The sequence below is a fragment of the Apus apus genome, chromosome 20 (genome assembly GCF_020740795.1).
Source record: "Apus apus isolate bApuApu2 chromosome 20, bApuApu2.pri.cur, whole genome shotgun sequence".
In the NCBI taxonomy this organism is placed as follows: Eukaryota; Metazoa; Chordata; class Aves; order Apodiformes; family Apodidae; genus Apus; species Apus apus.
The window spans coordinates 5826313-5845361 of NC_067301.1; the positions used below are offsets into that span (position 1 = coordinate 5826313).

At 49.9% G+C, this 19049-nt stretch overlaps 1 protein-coding gene across 3 annotated transcripts in view; it reads left to right on the forward strand.

The window, feature by feature from the left end:
- KAZN (kazrin, periplakin interacting protein) overlaps positions 1–19049 on the forward strand; it is a 207872-nt gene that overhangs the window by 175319 nt on the left and 13504 nt on the right. The window contains exon 1 of one of the 3 annotated variants that reach the window (XM_051637112.1): positions 13472–13552. The exons of the other annotated variants lie outside the window; for them this stretch is intronic. The gene's annotated coding sequence lies outside the window, so the exon portion shown is untranslated. Of the gene's footprint in view, positions 1–13471; positions 13553–19049 lie in introns of those variants that run through there. 3 annotated transcript variants of the gene reach the window in all.

Consider the following 19049-nt stretch of genomic DNA (forward strand, 5'->3'; position numbering starts at 1 on the left):
CTCCTGGCAGGCAAAAATCCCAACCAACCAAGGCAACAGGAATTCTTGGGACAAGCTGGAAAAGAAGGAGCACCCAAGTGCAGAGGGGAGTGAGCAGGAGATGCAAGTGAAGCACCGAGCAGTGCCAGAGAGAATTGTAATTAGGGTAATGTCTTCAACTGAATTTGGAAGCAGAGTAAAGAGGGTAAAAGTTGAGCTGGAAATGAAAGGAGGGACCGGATGGCTGTGGGAATTGCCAGTGGGATCGGGGAGCTTCCCAGCTGCGGTCACTGGTTCCTGGGGAAGGGGCTGCAGGGGGTTTCTCTGGAAAAAAAAGGGGGTCTGAGAGCTGGTGTTGGGTGTGTGCATCGCCTGGGGGTGGTTTTCCCCTTGCTGGGACTCCTCTGGAGCTGCTGTTTCTCGTAGCAACAGCCCGTGGTGCTGGTTTGGAGGAGTTTTCCATGGGAGCGTGTGCTGCCCTGGCTGTGGGAGCAGAGCACAGCCAGGAAGCTGGAAAAAAAAAATAAATCTTGAAAAAAACAAACAGAAAAGGAGGCCTTTTAAGCATGCTGGGGCTGGGTGAGGGTGCTTTGCATGTTGGCTGCTCCTTCCCTAGCAGATCTCTTCCCATGTGCATCCAGGGCAGCCTCTGCTTGCAGGGCAGGGATATGTCTGGATTTGTTTGGCTGCTCCAGACCCAGCTCAGAGGGGAGCAGATACTGGGGCTCTGGTGGGTGCTGCAGTGGTTGGGGTGCAGTGGGGAGCTGTGCTGCCCCCAGGCTGGGGGCATCACTCCTGCTTGGCTGCCCTGCTGGAGCCTGTGGGGTCAGAGGGAGAGCAAATAAGTCCAGCAAACCCTTTCCTCCATTTTACAGAAATGACATGAGTTTGATATGCAGATCAGCAAGGGGAAGAATATACTTTGGAACCACAAATTGCTGTTTTGGGGTTTTGGAAAAAACCTTGCACTTTTCCACCATGCCCTGGCACAGCTCTGTTTTCCCCTTCTTATTCCCACCACGTTTTCTCCTGGGTCAGGAGAGGGGCTGGGACTGTGGTGGCTGGGGTGACCACCCCTCATCCTCCCCATCCTCATGTTAAGCTGGTCAGAGACCCTTCACAGCTGGGATTTATTCAGGTGGGGTGTCTCGAGGTGGCTTTTCTGCAGGAACAAGACTCTTACCTGCAGCAAAACTCAGTGCCTGAAACCTCTGGGGTTTATCTCACGGGCGGAGAAAATATTCCTTTCAAACCCACTTGGCAAACAAATGAGCGAGGCAGAAATACAGATTGTGTTTGCTAATGCTAATGTGGTTGCCAAAGAATGTATAAACCGCTATTCACTGGGAGGAAAATTCCTCTCTTTCATGTGAGATGTTGGAGCTGCAAAGCCCAGAGCACAGCTTCTCTGGACCCTGCTGCTGGGGCTGCGTTTTGGTGCAGTTCTTTTTTTGGGGGACAGTTAATGCTGCTGTGCTGAAGGGGAGGCCCGAGCCAGCCAAGCCCTTGCTGACCTTGATTCATGGTGAGATCCTCTGGACTTCAGCAGGTGTTTAGGCAGCTGGGATAAATGTCCGGGGTCTGTTGTATGGATAGAAATTGGGTGTGTGGTTGTGTCTTTAGTGTTCCGGCTACTCTGGCGGGAGCTGCTGCTTTGCTAGATCGGGAAATGATGGGTTTGGAGCTTGATCCAGTTAGATGGCTTGTTCCCCAGCCCCCTTCCCCTCCTTGGATCTGTTACTCCTGGGATGTTGATCACGAAATTCCCTATTCGTGCATAGTGTCTGCTGAGGAGGAGCAATGAGGGTGGGTTTTGGTCCTCGATGTTTTCTCTGAGCAGGTGCAACCAGTGCAGACATTTATTCGTGCAGCAAGGTGTGGTGGTCCTTTTGGGGTCGCATGGTGGGCGTTTTGGGGTTGGTGATCTCTGAGCAAAGAGGGGACTTGCCCAGGGCCTGAGCACCCTGGCTGCCCTGTGGTGACCTCCTGCAGCTCCCTGCAGACCAGTCCAAGGGTTTCCTGTTGGGAATAGGGTTTGGCTTTGAAGTTACTGTCTGTAGCTTTGGGGATAGGTAAGAGGAGAGCTGGGGAACAGGGAGAATATCCATGTATTGCATTAACTTTTGCAGATACTTCATTTTTGGATCATGCTTGCGTCCCCCCCAGCTTGATTTGAGTGTTGTTTTGGTGTTTGTTTTTTTTTTTAATATACTTTTGATTTTGAATTTAAAAAATATAAATTCAAAAGGTCTCCATAAATAGTACATTAGACTGCATGAGGCTGTTCTTGGGAACTGCTCCAGAGAATGGAGAGGGCCTGAGAAGTGCAGCCTCCGTGGTTCATCACAGGATAATGATGACAAAGGAGGGTGGGAAGGAACCTGCTCCCAAACAGATGCATTTTCCAGGGAAAAGCTGTTCACCTGCATCTAGTCTTCATCTCTTTGAAAGCCGAGAAGTGCTTTATGTGGTGCTGGCCCTTCCTCAGCCAGGCTCAAGGAAACAAATTGCTCAGGGTAGCTTTATTTGTGACCACGGATCTAAAGATAAAATAATATAAAAAATTTTAAAAACCAACAACAAACAGTCTGTTATCAATTGCTGATCATTTTCCAGCAGCAGAACAGTCATGGCTGCAATTCCCAAGGGCAGCTTAACTGAAATAACTAAGTTAAGCATCACAGATAGCATCCAGTCCTCCCCTATTTATAGCTGCAGAGGCAGGGAGAGAGTTTCTTTTGGACTCGTTATCTCTGGAGATGCTGATTGTGGTGCCATGAAGCTGAACTCTTCTCTCCAGGGATCTCTCGGAGGGCAGCCTGTGTTTCCAGCCCTCCTGGGGACCACAGCCTCCACTCTGGGGAGCTTATTTCCAGTAAGAAAGGGAATTTATGGCATTTTAACTTTGCAGCTGGGCTGGTACAGCTTATAGGTGCTTTTCCCCATGTAGGAAACTATAGCCACAGGACACCCAAATTCCAGGTGTCTGTCCCCAAACGTCCCAGTGTGCAGGTTCTTGTGTTTCTGTTGCTGTGTTCTGGTTTTCCCCGAGGTGTTTAGGGCTACCAATCCCTGGAAAACCTGCCTTTGAATCCCCCAGGAGCCAAGCTTTCCTTCCCCAGCAGGAGCTGGATCAAATAATCTCCCTCTGCCACACTCCGGAGATAAGGCAGGAGGCTGAGCAAACTTGCCACTATCTCTGTTTTAATTTTTATTTGCAAATAGTGTTGAGCCAATGCCTCTCTGCCCAGATCAGCTCCTCTTATCAGCAGGATTATAACTGGCTCACTAAACAATATAATCCCTGTATAACCCCCAGCAATCTTGCAGGAGGGTTTTGCAAGTGGTTGAAGAACAGAGGGAAATCTCTCTGGGTATGGGATTAATTGCTATAAAATCAAGCTTGTATTTGACCACATGTTTAAAAAAAAAACAAACCCTCAACCTATATAAATACAAGTGACTTTTATTTCTGCTGCTTTCCTCTTAAATGGTCCCTCAGTGGCCCCTGCACATGCAGAGCCTGATTTCTAAGTGCAGCAGTGTGGAGATACTTCTAGAACAACATGCAAGTTTGGGGCTTCAGGTGTCCAAAGTTATAGAACCATAGAATGCCTTGGGTTGGAAGGGACCTCTAAAGGTCAACTAGTCCCAAGCCCCCTACAATCAGCAGGGACATCTCACACTAGACCAGGTTGCTCAGAGCCCCATCCAGCCTGACCTTGAATGTCTCCAGGGATGGGGCCTCCACCACCTCTCTAGGCAACCTGTTCCAGTGATCCACCACCCTCATATTAAAGAACTTTTTCCTAATGTCCAACCTAAATCTACCCTTTTTTAGCTTAAAACCATCACTCCTTGTCCTGTCATTGTGAACAGCTCTTCCCCAGCCTTCTTATAGGCCCCTTTCAGGTGTTGGAAGGTTGCTCAAAGGTCCCCTCAAAGTCTTCTTCAGGCTGAACAAACCCACCTCCCTCAGCCTGTCTTCATAAGAGAGGTTCTCTTTTTTTCTGTTTGCTTTTGGGGCAGTGCTGCAGGTCCAAGACTCATAGATGGAAGAACTGTGGTGTTCACAGGCTGTGTCTTGCCAGGGATGCTCTGGGGCTGCTCCTCTCCTGCATCCCCAGCCCCAGGGATGAGCTGGGTCTGTGCTTTGCTCAGGCTGTGCTGTGCTGCTGCTCTCTCCCTGGCCAGATAGATTGAGGTTCAGCAACCCAGGGGAAATAATTCTTTTTCCAAATATATTCTTTGCTTGCTTGCTTTTCACCTTTGAAAACTCAGCACAGAGTTTGCCAGTGCTTTTCTTCCTGCTCGCTGAGCAAACTGAATGCGAGTGGGCAGGCTGGGTTGCTGAAGAGGTTTGAGTTTCCTTGTTGACTGTTGCCTCTTTTGCTTTTTCCCCTCCAATAAAAGGAAATCGATAGCAGCAGTGAATAGCTGTGCATGGCATGATTTGATTCTTGTCCCAGGAACCAGCTGGGATTATCAGTTGTCTTTGCACTTTGCGTTTTAATGGCATTAACTCTCGCGTAGTCGTGTTATTTTAAACCCCCGTCTAAAACTGCCTTTGTAAGGCAGCAGCAGACACCACTTGAGTTGTGTTTTCCTCCTCCCTCGCCTGCAGAAATCACAACCAGAATTAAGAGACAGATTTTGAAGGTTAAAACTTCCCAGATTGTTTCCCTCTCAGTTGTCATTTCGGGACGGTGCTGTTTGCTTTCCCATTGCATCAAATATTTGCAGTCCTGCGGGGACTGTGGTGCGAGGGTGAATCTCACTCCAAAAAAACATCAATGAAGAGGGTTATTATTATTTTTTTTTTAATCCTTTCTGCCGCTTCGCTGGGGGAAATTGGGTGAAAAGAGCAGTTACCAAATGTGGCTCAGTTGGGGGAGGTTGGGGCTGTGCTCTGTCTCTCCTAAGACCTCTTAGTAGGTATTTTTTTCTTCAGTCTCACAGGCAACCCCTGGGGAGAAGGGACTTGGCTGGTGTCCTGTCCCAGCACACAAAAGGCACAGAACAGCTGAAATATTAAAAACCTTATTGCTAAGGAAAAAAAAAAACAAAACTAGCTTTCAAGAAATTTGAGTTCTTTTTTCATGGAGTGGTGGGTGTCTGCTGTGTCCTTGGCCAGTTGTTTCTAAAATGTTACCAGTTTTAAACCTAATCCCAGTATCCTAGCCAGGTGTCCTGTTCCCACATGCTGTAGCTTGCACCAAACTAGACACATTTCATTTGCTCCTTCGTGGCTTATTTTTCCTCTCTAAATCCTCAAGTTGCTTTGGATATTTTAGTTATTATTGGCCTGATCTTTTCAGTACAACTATTTATTCTGGGGCAGTGCCCAGTGCTGGGCACAGTTCAGGAAAGGTCCCGTGAGGGCAGAGTAACCCAGAGGACATCAAAACCTTTTTGGGAATAAATAGCAGGAAACAACATATTTTCTGTCTTGCTCCAGTAAAGTATTGAAACCCCAGACTTGAATGATTATTCTAGAGCACATTTAGTCTTTAAGATCCCTCCAACCCAAACCAGTCTGTGATGCTGTGAATAGCAATGCTCAGCCTCTCTAGGCTTTCTGCATGTCCAGATAAAACACTTCAGAGCACAGCTCCCTCCAGAAAGCATCACTCTCTTGCTTCATCTGATTAGAAATAAAACGTAGGAGGTTTTTTCCTCTGCTTAGCTGGGTTGTGGGGCTCCCTCTCACACCCACCTTCTTCAGGATGAGCACCCTGGAGTTTCTTCCACCCTGGCCAGAAGCAACATTGAGCTTCTTCCCTTGGGGACCCAGCCCTAGAGTCCAACCTGATGCTGCCAGAGCCTGAGCTTGAACTTTGGCATCTTCTGCAGCTCCTTTGCAGGTTTTGTTATGTTTTACATGTTTTATATATATTTTCTTTTGCCAGCCCTGGATTTGCCTGTGCCAGGAGCTGATAACTGTGGGAGCCACTGCCTGCTGGCTCCACGGGCTGCAGTAGGAGCTGAGATTAATAAAATGCTGTCACTGTTACTAACTTTGCAACTTAGAACCTTATTTAATTCCAGGCAGGCAGCGAGTGCAGCTCTCCAAGCTTTAAATGGCTTTTTCTACTTGCATGTGTGCAGTGTTACACCCCTCACAGCACTCCCTTTGAGTAATACTGAAGGTAATGCTGCAAAAAGCACATTTTAGGTAGCAGTTGGTGTTTGGCTTCCTGTTTGCAGCCTCTTGGTAGCAATTTTGGGGGCTATTTGGTCATTTTAGGGAGCAGGGGTATGTTCATTTCATTGCAGCCAGGTGTGTCGGTGCTGTTCTATGTGGTGGTGAAGTTTTGATGTTGTGTGAATGGTTGAAAACCTTCAGGAATTTGATTTTTTTTCATCCTACCCCTCCTGGTAAGGAAGGAAAATTTTTTCTGTGATGCATGTTTTAATAAACATAGTTTGGAAGTTCAATAAGTGGCATATAAATAAAACACATCTTCCTCACTTTTTAAGCACTTGGAAAGACACTTCAGGTTTAGGGGTTGGTTTTTATATTTTAAAAAGAAAAAAAAAGCTTTTGGCAACAGGGCTCTGAGTCAGATCAGAATGAAACACCAGAATTGGGCTGCTATGGGAGAGGGAAAGCTGCTGGGTGTTGCCCTGCACTGTGCTGGCCATCTCCTTGCTGCACTGCAGTTGTTTTTATCTGTTATATATTGTTCTCAGTAGAATTGTCCTGCCCCCCACCTGCAGATAAGAGCTGGTACTAAATGAATTGCAACTCTTCCTTGAAGGTTAAGTTGTTGCCTTGCAAGCTGGGGAGTAAGGCAGGGAGGTGCTTTCTGTCTTTCCCCTCTGCAAAATGCACCTGGGCTCCAGCCCTGACCTGGCAATTTTATGGGGTGTTACTTAAAAAAGACAAATAATATAAAGAAATGCTGCCTTCAGCCCTCTGGAGTGGTGGCTCTTCCTCAGTCCTGCTATATGGAAGTGCCCACCTGGGTGCCAGCTGTCTGGTGAAGGAGGAGCAGGGATTTTAAGTCACAGAAGCTTCCTGTGGGCATCCCGAGGGGTGTTGCTGTAGGATGGAGGTCACAGATGGAAGATGGGATGTTCTTGGGTGCTCCTCAAAAACCAGCATGGCAGCTTGTAACCCCCCTGGGAGCAGAGCAGGGCTCTGAGTTTGGCACAAAGTGCCTGGTTCTTGGTAGCACCGTGGAGGTGATGCTGGTCCTGCAGACTGCATGAAGCCCAGCTCTGGTGTTGGCATCTTCTGTGGGTGGGAAATGAGTAACTCATGGCAGCAACCATCCTGCTGATCTTGTTCTGGAACTCCCCAAACTTTGGCATGGAAGGATTAGGATGGAAAAATCCATAGAAAAACATGCAGAAGATAGGACTGTTGGCTGCTTTGCCCAGAGGTTGATTTCTTGGTTGGGAAGTGATAGGACAGTGTACTTAGTGCTGGCTTTGCTGGCAAGGAGTAGGTTGGCCATTGGAAGGTGGCTGTGGGATGGGTGAGATCAGACTGTGTATGCCTGGAGGCTTCCTCTCAAGTCCTGGAGTTGTTTCTCCATTATTATAACTCAGCTAGGAGGGCTGGTCACTCAAACCATAGCATCACCGAATCATTAAGGCTGGAAAAGCCCTCTGAGATCAAGTCCAACCATCAACACAACCCATGCCCACTAAACCACGTCCTGAAGTGTCTTTTTTTGAACACCTCCAGGGGTGGTGACTCCACCACTGCTCTGGGCAGCCTGTGCCAAGGCCTGACAACCATTTAGGGAAGAAATTTTTCCTAATATCCAATTGAAACGTCCCTTGGCTCAACTTAGTGAACCCCAGAGGATGGCAGCATTAGCCCTGTGCAGCTCTTGGTGTCTTCATGAGCTGTCCTGGCTCCAGCTGTGGCTCCAGGGCCCTTGGTCCATCAGGCTGAGGGGGATGCAGAGATCCAGCCCCAGCCAAGCATTCCTCCACAGGGTGGTAGTTCTTCTGCAGGTCCTTCTGTTGGTGAGGCAGCGTTGGTTAACAAACAGGTTTTTAGGAGCTGTTAGCATGAACCACTGACTCTTCCTTTTAATTATTCAGGTTGCTTCTTTTAAATTTCTTCTTTAAGTGGAGCTAATAGGCTTTGCAGAGGAGCCTTCCAGCCCCAGCAGTTCCTCCCAGGAGGAGCTCTGTTTGTGCATCACCAGCTAATCTCTTTTCTTCATTATCCCTTATCTTCCTCTAGCTGATTAATTGCTTTCAATTGATTTATCAATATTCTGTTGATACAGGCAGTGGCCGGGAGGGGAAGGGGATGTATCCGGGTGCATGTGGTCATTGATCCATGCAGTCCCCAGGGCTTTCCTAACCTGCATTGCAAAGCAGAGTGATTTCAGCCAGGTTTTATTCCCCTTTTTAATGTTTTTGTGTGTTTTTTTTTTTCTTTTGCAATTCCTGCAAGCGACCAAAAATGATCTGGTGCCCTCATTTTGAGTCTTTCCTTCTGCACATGCACAAACCCTGTTGGTTGTTCGTGGTCCCGGGTGTGATCAAGGGACCAAGGTGGGTTTGTGCTTTGCCAGCTTCACCAGTGGCAAAGAAGTGCTGGTGTGATGCACATTTCCAGCTCCACCAGAGCATGGAATCCAGTTCCAAAGCTGTATCTGACCCATGTGTGTGGCCCTATTTGTTCCTTGTGGCTGTGGGGCTGCTGGAGGTGCAGGTGGGGACGGGAGTGGGATGGGGGTGGCCTCTGCCCACCCTCCACTCCGAGCACAAACTGGTCCTGAGCCTGGTGTCCAGTGAGCAGCAGGTTTGGGGGGTACAGAAATGGGGTTTGGGTCAGTTCTGCTCACACTGATAAATGCAGGAGGGTGTGTGGGCAGCAGGTGTCATCACAAGATGTTTTCTATGCTGGATTCCCCAATACACACACAAATACATATATTTATTTATTTACTGCTGGAGTGGTTAATTAAGAGGGGTCATTAGAATTGTTTATTAGAAGCTCTCTGGAAGCCAAACTGCAGCTTCCAAAAAATAATTTTAAAAGGCAGTAACATCTGGTTAGGAAAGATAATGTCCCAATTTGGGGCCTTCAGCCCTACTAAAACCATGCATGGAGGATGCACAGTGATCTGTAGAAGTGGGAGCAGGTTTTTATACACAGATAAATGATTAACCTCCCTGGGTAGGCTTCCTTTTTTTTTTTCCCCCTGTTATTTCTGTGCATGCAGCCCAGTGTCTCCCTGCTGGGGTGGGCTGGCCCTGGGGACACGATGGCCCCTGGTGGCCTTGCAGTGAGGTTCCTGGCTGTGCAGAGGGTGTGATAAGGCTTCATGCATGGCTGAGCTGCAGAACTCCACAAGCAGGTAGTTGCAAAAGTTTGAGACCTGCCTTCAGTTCTGCCCCGTGCAGGTTTTGGTTTTGCTTTATTTTTTTTTATCGTGTGGATCTATTATTATTTTCATTGATGATTATTGTGAGGTTTTATTATTTTGACTTACTCTGATTTCTTCTTCTCTGCTGTCACCATGACGTGGCTGGTGGCACAGGCACAACCTCAATGTACAGCAGCTTAATTACAGGTTCCCCAGAATACACCCTGTTTTTTCCCAGTTAGTATCTTTGACTGCTAATTATGATGGATAATTTCTATTTGTTTTCCCTTTTTTTTTTTTTTTTTAACCCAATTCCCCTTATTCTGATCTGTATCATTTCTTTTTGAGGGCCATTATCTTCCTCTCATTACAGCCTTTTAGCATCTGAATGGAAATGAGGAAGCCAGGAATTGTTAGGCACAAAATGCCTGTGTTAATAACCATCATTCTCATGATAAAATAAAAAAAAACACAACAGAAATAATTGTGAGGAGTTCAGGAGACTGTACCAAATGAGATTGCAACCCAGAACATGGCAACGGGCACAGGGATGATTTCCCATTTAATCCCATTTAATCGTTACTTTTTTTACCTCTTTGCATTTCAAATGGTTCTTGTTTTAAAGAAAGGGAAAGTCATAGCATCAGGGAATGGTTTGGGTTGGAAGGGACTTTAAAGATCATCTAGATCCAACCCCTGCATGGGCAGGGACACCTCCCAGCAGCCCAGGCTGCTCCAAGCCCCATCCAACCTGCCCTTCAACACTGCCAGGGATGGGGCAGCCACAGCTTCCCTGGGCAACCTGGGCCAGGGTCTCACCACCCTCACAGGGAAGAATTCCCTCCTCATGTCCAACCTCAATCTCCCCTCTCCCAGTTTCAATCCATTCCCCCTCATCCCATCCCTCCCTGCCCTTGTCCCAAGCCCCTCCCCAGCTTTCCTGGAGCCCCTTCAGGCACTGGAAGGTGCTCTCAGGTCTCCCTGGAGCCTTCTCTTCTCCAGGCTGAACACCCCAGCTCTCCCAGCCTGGCTCCAGAGCAGAGCTGCTCCAGCCCTCCCATCATCTCCGTGGCCTCCTCTGGACTCTCTCAGGAGCTCCATGTCCTTCTTGTGTTGGATGCTCCAGAACTGAACACAGTTCTCCAGGGTAGGGCTATTTAAAAAAAATTTGGATTTTTCTCTCAGTTGAGGCTTTAATCAATGCAAAAAAAACTCTCGGTGATGCACGTGCAATTTTTAGGAGCTTAAAATACTCCAGCAGAGCTGGGGGAGGAGGGGATGCCAAGTTCCTGAATGAAAATTACTCTTCCCACCTCAGGTTTTGGAGCCAGATCTCTGGTAATTAATCCTGTGCCTCACAAGGAACATTTTGCAGCTTCGAAAGCAGACGGAGGCTTCCCGAAATTCCCAGCCCGCTGACAATGCCAATTTGTCACCAGTGAAATGTTTGACAAAAATCTGTCATTGCTGAGAGAAGTTTTCCTTGAAAGAAAAACCAGGGGGAGGGAAAGGAAATCAGCTCTGCTTCAAAATGTCTCCTCGCTTCAGGGTTGGTTTGTTTTTTTTGTTGGGATGGAGAAGGGGGTTTCCGCTGGGGAAATGTTTAGAGTGTTTTCCTGGAAGTAGGTGGCATTTTGACGTGGGAAACCTTGGATGATGTGTCCTGATTTTTCTATTCCAGTCACTGGGTATGTGGTTTTTCCAGACAGACACATTTTCCAGGTCGAATGTATCTCTCTGCCAGGACCAGCTCCTGTCCAGAGGGGGATAAAAATATCACTGACCTCAGAGATCCTTTTCCCAGGTCTTAGGTTCTTCAGCAGTCCCTGCAGGTTCCTGTGCCTTCAGGGCAATAATACACATTGACACTGGAACTGAGATGATTTTTAAGGTGCCTTCCAACCCAAACCATTCTATGATTCTTTGACATCCATATGGTCAAGCTGTACTTAATCACTTACTGGGTGCTGGTGCTGAAGTTGTTTGACCCCTATTGCAAGTCTCTGGTAGCACTTGCCCTTGTAGGATCATAGTGTCATAGGATGCCAGGTTGGAAGGGACCTCAGGGATCATCTGCTCCAACCTTTCTGGGTTCCTATGTGGTTTAGATGCGAAGGCCCAGCACCCTGTTGAACTGAGTCTTAAAAGTGTCCAGTGTTGGGAAACCCTTCCCTGGGAAGATTATTCCAATGTCTGACTGTTGTAGTGGAAAATTTTCTTCTGATGTCCAGCTGGGATCTACCCAGGAGTCAATTGAACCCGTCACCCCTTGTCATTTCCATGGGACTTCTTGTAAAAAGGGTGTTTCCATCTTCTTGGTTGCCACCCTTTAATTACTGGAACATGGCAACAAGGTCTCCCCTGAGCCTGTTTTCTATAGGGTGAACAAACCCAGTAAGTGATGGGTGTGTTGGTGGTGACCACCCATTCCACAGCCATGATTCTGGTGGGACATCCAAGTGTGAGAAGCTGGAGATGGGGCATTCCAAGAGTTGGAGCACAGCTGGCTGTGGCATGCACTGCATTTTAATTAACCAGCACCTTTTTTCCATGCACCTTCCAAAGGGGTTTTTAATCCAGTGGGAAGAGGCAGGAGAATCCCTGCAGGTGGCATGGCTGGATTAAAGAGTGGTGGAGCTGTGCCATCTTGGCACCTCGTGGGCACACCAGGGATGAGGACAGGTGCTGTGGGTGCGAGCGATGCCTCCAGGTCTACCATTAGTGGAGTGAGGACATGAGCCCAGCCAGAAAGGAGCAGGATGGGTTGGAGAAATAGTTTTTGGGGAGCTTGGGGCTTGTGCAGTCCTGTGGTGCAGAGAAACCTCCTCCCTCCACTTCAGTGTGAGGCCATCGCCGATCAGCACCAGCCCGTGCCGGGGCAGGTCACACCACGAGGTGCACGGGGACCTTTGCACTGTGCTTGTTTGCAAAGCAGGTTGGAATCAACAGCTTCTCCCCAAGCCAGCCACGTTTCCTTGCCAGGATGGGGTGGCCCTGGCTGCATCCCTGAGCTGCCCCGGCACGGGTGGGCAGTTGTGGCAGCAGGGAGTGATGGAGGTGACACCAAGCTGAGGTTCTGTGGGCTTCGAGGAGCCAAGGTGGCAGGGGTTGGGACCATGGGGATATTGCAGGTCCTGGAAGTGGTGCTGCAGGCATGGCACACACCAGGGCTTGTTGGAAACAAACCCAAGTCCTTTCCCCTTCCCAAAGCTGCTGGCAAGGAAGCAGCAGGCAGGGAGGGGGGGGGGGATGCCTGGCAAGGCAGCGAGGGGCTGGGAGGGACCTGGTGGGTCGACCCAAAGCTCAGTTGGCTGCTTCTCCTCCTAGCCAGGGGCAGCTTGCTCCTCCCGAGGTCACACTCTGTCCCCTGCTTCCCAGACACGTAGGGTGTGCCTCAGTTTCCCCACGCCTGAGGAGCTGCTGCAGGGCAGGGAACTGGGTTCCCAGTGGCTGCCGGAGGCTTGGCCTGCCAGGCGCTGCTGGTCCTGGCTCTTTGCAGGGGGAGGCTGGTCCGTGCTGCTGCGCGAGGGGTTGTAGCCCTCCTGGACAAAGTAACAATTGCATCCCCCGAAAAAAAGAAAAAAAAGAAAAAAAAAAAGTATCTATATTGCACCTACTCCTCTTGCAAAGAGCAGCCAGAAAGCGGGGTCGCTTTGTGGTGTGTTACGCTCCCGGTGCCTCAGTTTCCCCGCGGTGCTGCGGGCAGAGCGGTGGCCCAGGCGGAGGAGCGGGCTCCCCGCTGCCGGGGGGTGGTGGCCGGAGCGGTGGCCGGAGAGCCGGGCAGCATTTCCGCCCCGGGCGGCGGGGAAGAAGCGTCCGGGCCCCCGTCCCGGCCCGTCCCGTGCGCTCGGCTCGGCAAAGCCCCTCCTCTGCCGCCGTCCCATCGGCCCGGGGAAACTCAGCCGCCAGCGAGAGGTCAAATTCCCGGCGCAGGTAGCGCCCAGCGGACTTCCGCGCCGTGCCGGGGAGGAGCCTGCCCGCCCGGGGACCCCCCCAGACCTCGGGGATTCCGCCCCCCCCCTCCGCCCCCAACCCTGGAGACCCCCAAGCCCAGCAGCCCCCGGTCCCGCCGCCCCCCGCCATGAAGTCGGAGCAGGAGGAGAGCCAGCCGTGCCGCTGCCAGCAGGGCTTCGCTCCGCGCCCGGCCTATTGTTCGGCTCCCCGGAAAGGACGCGGGGCGGCCGGGGCCGATGCTCGGGGCAGGGCGCTGTGCCCCTGCTTAGCCCACGCAGGTAAGGGGGGAGCCTGGGCTGGGGGGGGGGGGGTCCTACCATCTCTCCCGGTGGCCTTAGGGCGTGGGACGCAGCCCGGCGTGTGTTTCTTTCCCTCTCTTGCGTTGTGCCGTTGGAGCTTCCTCCTGGGAGCAGGAAAACGACGCGGGGTCGGGGCGGCCGTGCTGGCCTGGCCCCCCCAGCGAGGGTGAAGCGAGGGGCTTCGGTGCCCCCCGGGGCGGCGGGGAGGACGGGCAGGCGGGCAGCTCTTTGCTCCCTCTAGTCCATTTTGTCTGGTGGGGAAGCTGGAGTGTGCCTGGAGCTCGCAGAGGGCTCCGAGGGCTGCTACGGAGGTCGGAGCCCCCCCGGGGGCTGCTTTTAAACCCCCTGAGCTTTAGAGAGCCTGGGCAGCCTCCAGCTTCCCCACCCCAGCCCCGCTGCCCCCCACCCCATACCGTGCGGGGGGTTTGTATCGAGTTTGCTCCTGCCAGGCTCCCATCAGCGTGCAGGCTTTGGCTTGGTGGGCATGATCCTTTTTTTGGGGTGGGGGGTGCCAAGACCCGGGGGTAGCTCCGCAGGCAGGAGGTCCCTGCGTGGCCTCCCCGAGGGCTTTGGGCAAAACAGCTGCAGGGGCTGGTTCATGGTGCACGTTTTGGGGGGTGCAACTAGGAGTCCTGTCCTGGGGCTGCCACCATCTGGAATTGCTGAGGCCAAGCTGGTGTCTGGCTCAGGAAATGCTCGAAGGTGGTGTTAGCAGGGATTTAAATTTGTGGGGAGAAAGCTCCAACCTGAACCTGCCACCAAGTGTCCCTCCCCACATCCAGGAGGGACAGCTCGCTCGCCCGCAGCATCACGGCAGGAGCAAGGGAGGAATCAAAAGCTTCCTTTTTCTTTAAAGGCAAAAGGTGGGTGTATGGAGCCCAAATTCACTTTATTAGCCCCAGAGGCTCTGCAGTGTGTGGCTGGGTGCCCCAGTGCCCACCCAGGAGGGAGCAGTGGGCTCCGAGGTGGCAGGAGGTGCTGTACCCGGGGATGCAGCTGGGATGTGCAGCAGTGACCCTGGCCTGAAGGTGCAGTGGCCAAGTTACAGGTCCTTGTGTTCGTCCCTAGGAGGAGATGATGTGCCTAGGGTTTGGTTTTGAGCTGCTGCAGGTTCATCAGGATGTCCAGGGAGCACGTGGGCACGTTGGCTTTGCACTGGCAGGTGGCAGTAACTGGGTCTTTTTGCAAATCCACATGTATTTTGGGCTAACCAAACACCTTCATAGTGGAGAGGCTGGCTGCTTGCACACGGGGGTGGCTGAGGTTGGTTTCCCTGCTCTGACCCAGGCCATCACCCAGCCCTGTGCCCAGGGATTTGTGCTTTTCCTCCCAGTTACTCCTTGCAGAGATGTACAAGTAGTGCAGGCTACCTGGGAGGAGTCCTTGGGTGACCCTTTCTGTGAGAGACCTGGGTCCCAAGCTGGGAATGTACTTGGTGATTGAAGGTGATGAGATGCTCTCTAAAATACTGGCTGGACTCATCCTTGGGGTTTGAATTATTATTTTCTTCTAATAATGTTCTTTATCTTATGACCATTCTCTTTCCCATCCCAGGACAGAGCTGTATGTATGTGTGTATTTGTGTTTATGTATGTATGAGTATATATAGACACACGTGCAGATATATGTGTGTGTGTGTATATATATGTAATCTTGTGTTTATTTATTTATTTTTCTGTGCCAAAGCCCTGTGGGGGACAGGAGGGACTAAGGGTTGCCCTTAGTCCCTCTAATCTTGCCCTTGCCAGGTGAGGGTCTGTTAGGTGAGGCCATCAGCACCAAGATTTTGCGTTTTCCCATTTTGCCCCTTTTTTTTTCCCCCCCCCCCTCATTTGCTTCCCTGTGCAGGGCCTGTGAAATCCCCTTCAGGGTGATCCACCACAAGGGAGGCTTTTCCCTCTGCCACCCTTGTCAATACACCACTGCTGCAACCCTGGGGACACTTGTGTCCTCTGGCCCTTTTCCTGCTCATGGCGTGGGTAAAAAACCCCACCCTTAACAGCAAAGTCAAAACCATCTTGCTGGTAAACTTGCAAAATTGGCACAAAATGCAGCTTTCAGCCGAGATACTAATTCCACCAATGTAATTCTTGTCGTTTATGCTGCATTTATTTTTCATATGGACCCTCTAAAGACAGTAACACGTGTACAGCAATCGTGTCAGCTGAGTTGCATGGGGAAAAAAGGCTTTTAAAGGAAGGTTTTTAAATGGATGCCTGCTCCAAGGCCAGGAAAAGCAGCACAGCCAGTGGATCTGCTCCCAAGAGGAGTCTGAGGTGGGATTTGCAGGAGCCAGAGTACAAACTTCAGCCCCAAATGCTCTCTTGGAGGTGATCACTGCAATTAAAAAAACCCAACAAAATCTTATTTACGTTGTCTGTTAACACTAATCAGTGCTTACAGCAGAAAGGATACAGAACCCAGCCGTGTCACGGAAGTTTAATGCTATCATCTGAAATATAATTAACAGCCAATTATTTCGGCGTGAACAGTAGCTTTCAGCAATTAGTCTGGGAAATGTTTAAATTATATTAATTTCATCGCTGCCCACTCGCTGCGGGTTTGGAAGGGGTTGGATTGATGGGGATCATCCGTGTGGAGAAATGGCTCCTTCCCTCTGGGCTGTCAGGAATGACAGTGCACAGACAAAACTCCCCCCACCCAAATAATAATAATAATAAAGGTTAAAAAGAGGAGGAAAAAATTTAAAAGAGGCAAAAACACTGTGAAAAATGTGCTGTGGGAGCCTTGTTGTTGCACCTGGGAGGTGCTTTCTGAGAGCAAATGTAACTCTCCACCCCAGCATAGGTTGAACTGCAAAAAAACCCACAACAACCAGTGTTACAGATTATTTGATTTTCTGGATTGTGTTTTTGCATCGTGGTGGGGATGTGTGTGGAGCCCCTGGTGGGGGGTACTGAGCCCTGGCCCCTGTTCCAGCCATGTTCAGCTCCTTTATGGCTTCAAATTGAGCTGCAGCTGGGTCAGCTCTCAGGAAGGTGTGTGCAGATCCCTGCTGAGCCAGCTGTGGGTGGGAGAAATAGAAGCTGAGCTGGGGTTTCTTAATAATTTACCTTATTTTCCCAGTTTTTGAAACTTTTCCATAACTGTCACTAAGAGCTCCTGCAAATGGTGCTTTTCGGATTGTTTGTTGAGGTGCTTAAACTTGGCAGATCAGTGGGAATTTCCCCCAACCTTTCATAATGAAGTTAAAATTTCTCTCACAAGCAGAGTCATTCTCTTAATGCAATTTATGCAAATGAAAGGGGCTTTCTCCATGAGCCCCACTTGGGCTGGAAATTTTCAGGAAGAGGGGTCGCCAGGGGGTGCTTGGTGCAGGGACACACACATGGTGTTGGTGGGATTTTGGTGGGTGACTGGTGACAGGCTGAGGGGGAAGATGAGCCCAGGGAAATGTCAGAGTGGAGTGGAAATGAACCCAATATGGAAAGGAGGGTAATTCCAAGTATAAGGCAGCCTGTGGGATGACTGTGTCAGTCCAGCCCCACTCCTCTGGGCAGCAAGTCTGAATAAAAACCTCACTATAATACAAGAAATGGCCCATTAAGTGGCTTCCTAAGAGCAGGAGATGCTCTCATCCCCATGGCTTCCCTGAAACACCAGCTTCTTTCCCAGAAATCCCTTTAAACTTGCTGGGAAAAGTTCAGAGGGTTTGATTTGCCTTGAAGCCCATTCCTGGTTTCTACAGCGAAGACATCGGTGGGAATCCCAGGAGGGAGCTGGGAAAAGAGCAAGGACCACAAGACAAACATGGCTTTCCCTGCTTGAGCCTAGCAGAGGTGGAGGGTTTTTCCCCTCAAACCTTGGCTGCATGGATTGCACTTTGCAATTTTTATATCTTTTTTAAAAAATAGAAAAAGATTGTTCTTTGCCCTAGAGATCTACTGCAAAACAGGTCTGTCTTGCAAAAATAGATCTATATTGCAAAATTTATATATATATTGCAAATCTATATTGCAAAGCACAATCAGGTATTTTTAGAGTGTGTGTATATACATGTATCTTTAATCATATATGTATAAAAGCAAGAATCTTGGGTATCTGGCTGATCCTGAGTTCAATAATTCAGGTTTCTCCATCCATCTGGCAGTCCCTACATGGGGAGCACTGTGTTCTCTTTTCCAGGTTGCACCTACAGCTTCTTCTTACAGATCTTGGATTTTAACCTTGCAGTAGTTTCTGCCTGTATGGGGAGCCAAGGACTAAGTTTGGGATTAAATTGCCTTGTGGCATGCTTTGGAGGGGGAATGCTTTGGAGTTTCTCTCCTTTTTCTGACCAGGACCAGAGGGGGATGGTGCAGTTTGGGGAACTCAAAAGGAGCTTTTAAGAAGCAGCTGAAAATCTGCTTTTTGGGCCATGCCAAAGGACTCCTCCAGGATGTTCTGCTGCAGAATCCCCTTGGGTTGCCCTTCCTTGGGCTTGTTTCCCCTCTCTGCTCCCTGGAGGGGGTCGCACAGTGTCACAGAGTGGTTGGGATTCTCTGGCTTCCCACTGAAATGCTGCAATTTACAGGAATGTGGCAGCTTGTCCCTGCACAAGCTGCCCGGCCTCCAGCCTCCTCTGCTGGTTAATCCTCTCCCAGGAAACAGCCCCACTGGTTCCCAGCTTGGAATGAAAGGTGAAAATTAATTATCAGTGGGGGAAAAAAATGGGTCATTAGCAGCAACCACTGCTACCCTGTGGGGTTGTGTGGAGCTTTTTTGGCCAGGGTGGATTTTGCACAGTAATATTACACCACATACGAGTCTCCCTCTCATCTTCTCCCAGATTCCCAAAGGCTGGAGGGATTTCTACATTTCTACAGCCCCTGGGGAAAGGTGCCTTTGGCCTGGGTCACCTCCTGCTTCTTGCTTTTAGCCTGGATTTCAAGCAAAGGCTTTGGACTGCACCAAAATCCCCAGCCCAGAGCTCAACTGTTCCTCATTAGTGACTTTATTGCTAAATAATTTACAGAAGGGGCCTTGCCAGTTTTTGGATGGGAAGCATTTCAAGTATGCAAAGCGGATTTAATGCCTTCCTGGAGCAGCTGCTGGCTGGGCCAGTGGCAGCCACCTCTCCTCATCCCACTGCTGTGTCACCTCCCTCCTCACTCCACAAACTGTGATGGAAAGGAAACGTGCAGAGGGACCTTGGCAAAAATAAAGGGAAAACCCTCTATATTCCAGTGTCCCCCATGCTGGCTGATACTTGGTGACAATGGGGAACTGCAGTAACTTGGAGGGGGGACACTTCATTTTATTACTGTAATGTGTGTGTGCTGAGGGCTTCAGGTTTGGTTTTTTTCTCCCCATGTCCAGGGACATGGTGCAAACTCAAAAAATCAATGACCCCTTTGGATGAGTAACAAGTGTCCTCAAAGTGGGGGCAAAAGCACAATCCAGCTGTTTGGATTGCACTTTGGATCGTGGTGTCTGGCTGATGGAGAGGAGTGCTGCATGGCCAGAAAGTGTTTTG